This window comes from Pygocentrus nattereri, chromosome 23 (assembly GCF_015220715.1).
Source record: "Pygocentrus nattereri isolate fPygNat1 chromosome 23, fPygNat1.pri, whole genome shotgun sequence".
Lineage (NCBI taxonomy): Eukaryota > Metazoa > Chordata > Actinopteri > Characiformes > Serrasalmidae > Pygocentrus > Pygocentrus nattereri.
This window is the reverse complement of record NC_051233.1, coordinates 33,499,203-33,501,702: the sequence shown is the minus strand read 5'-3', so window position 1 is coordinate 33,501,702 and position 2,500 is coordinate 33,499,203. Positions and strand designations below refer to the sequence as shown.

Genomic DNA, 2,500 nt, shown 5'->3' with positions numbered 1-2,500 from the left:
GCTCTCAGGAGCTCAGAGAATTCCAGCGTGGTGCCGTGATCGGACGCCACCTGTGCAGCAAGTCCAGTCGTGAAATTTCCTCACTACTAAATATTCCACAGTCCACTGTCAGTGGGATTATAATAAATCTGATGGATGAGTCTGGGTTTGGCGGTTGCCAGGAGACGGTACTTGTCTGACTGCATTGTGCCGAGTGTAAAGTTTGGTGGAGGGGGGATCATAGTGTGGGGGTGTTTTTCAGGAGCTGGGCTCGGCCCCTTAGTTCCAGTGAAAGGAACTCTTAAAGCTTCAGCACCAAGAGATTTTGGACAATTTCACGCTCCCAACTTTGTGGGAACAGTTTGGGGAGACCCCTTCCTGTTCCAACATGACTGCACACCAGTGCACAAAGCAGGTCCATAAAGACACGGATGAGCCAGTTTGGTGTGGAAGAACTTGACTGGCCTGCACAGAGTCCTGACCTCAACCCCATAGAACCCCTTTGGGATGAATTAGAGTGGAGACTGTGAGCCAGGCCTTCTCGTCCAACATCAGTGTCTGACCTCACAAATGTGCTTCTAGAAGAACGGTCAAAAATTCCCATAAACACTCCTAACCTTTGTGGAAAGCCTTCCCAGAAGAGTTGAAGCTGTTATAGCTGCAAAGGGTGGGCCGACATCATATTAAACCCTATGGATTAAGAATGGGATCTCACTCAAGTTCATATGTGCGTGAAGCCAGACAAGCGAATACTTTTGGAAATATAGTGCAGATGGTTATTACACTCTTAAAAAGATGGTACTTCAAGGTTTCTAGAAATTGTTCTATAATCATGAACACTCAAAGAACACTTTGCATGGTTAAGACATTCTTCAGACTGATGAAGAGTGTGCTGTAAATGGTTCTAAATAGAACTTTTTGGAAAAGGGTTCTATGCAGCACTTAAAAGGCTCCTTCTATTGTTACAAGCTGGACATAATGACAATAGAGGAACCCTTTTTGGGTGCCATATAGAACACCAGGATCATCTGCATCACATTCTGAAGCACCCTTTAATGATACAAAGAACCTTTTACTCATGCCAAGTGTTCTTTCAGTGTTTTTTTCAGTGTTTTTCTAAAGAACCCTTAAAGAACCATATTTTTTAAGGGTATACACTCAAACTAATATAAGGTTCAGAACTTTGTATTATCATTATTATTATTGTTTTAAATGCAGCCCTCAAGATAACTTGTGTCCCAGTCTATACCACATTTGTGTCTGTAAGCAAACAAGGAGATAATTATTTTGATTTGGATTTGATTAAAAATATTTGCAACAAGACATTGAAACAAACGGAAAAAAGTCAGACTCAAACCTGTCGTCACAGAATGTAAATGGAATGGAAAAATAGTTTGTTATTCAACTACACTGTAAAAAATCTCATCAACCTAAAAAATTACTTCATGTGGTAAAATGAACTAGTTATTTAAATGAACTACTTTTATTCAAGTCAAAAAATTACAGGCATTGGAAAAATCTCTCATTCAAAGTATTTATTTAAGTTAAATTTCTTTTAGGTACAAAACTGCTTCTTTTAGGTAAAAAAGTATTTTTTTAGGTCAAACACTACTCCTTTTAGGTTAAAAAAAAACTTTTGGTCAAAAACTTACTTTTTGTTTAGGTCAAAAATGATTTCGTTTAGATAAAAAAAAAACACTTTCGTAGGTCAAAAACTATGTCTTTTAGATAAAAAAATACTTTTGTAGGTCAAAAACTACTTGTTTTACGTAAAAAAAACTACGTTTGTAGGACAAAAACTACTTTAAGGTAAAAATTACTTTTTAGGTCAAAAACTATTTCTTTTAGGTAATAAACTACTTTTGTTGGTCAAAAACTACTTTTAGGTAAAAAACTACTTTTCAGGTCAAACACTACTTGTTTTAGGTTAAAAAAATACTTTCTTAGACCAAAAACTACTTTTAGGTAAAAAACTACTTTTTAGGTCAAAAACCACATTTTTATGTAAAAAATACTTATGTAGGCCAAATAGTACTTATTTTAGGCAAAAAAAAAACTTTTTGTCTAGGTCAAAAACTACGTTTAGGTAAAAAACTACTTTTGGTGGTCAAAAACTACTTGTTTTAGGTAGAAAACGACTTGTTTTAGGTCAAAAACTACTTTTTAAGTCAAAAACTACTTTTCAGTAAAAAAAATAGTTTTTAGGGCAAAAAAACTACTTGTTTTAGGCAAAAAAAACTTTTTCTTTTATGTAAAAAAACTACTTTCATTGATCAAAAACTATTTCTTTTAGGTAAAAAATACTTTTTTAGGTCAAAAGCTACTTTTAGGTAAAAACTACTTTCATGGGTCAAAAACTACTTGTTTTAGGTAAAAAAAAACCTACTTTTGTAGGTCAAAAACTACTTGTTTAGGTACAAAACTACTTTTAGGTAAAAAACTACTTTCATGGGGCAAAATCTACTTGTTTTAGGTAAAAGACTACTTTCATGGGTCAAAAACTACTTGTTTTAGGTAAAAA

General features: G+C 34.5%; 1 protein-coding gene across 1 annotated transcript in view; it reads right to left on the bottom strand.

Annotated features, from left to right (window-relative positions):
- si:ch211-26b3.4 (connector enhancer of kinase suppressor of ras 2) overlaps nucleotides 1-2,500 on the bottom strand; it is a 65,907-nt gene that overhangs the window by 20,377 nt on the left and 43,030 nt on the right. The window lies entirely within an intron of this gene.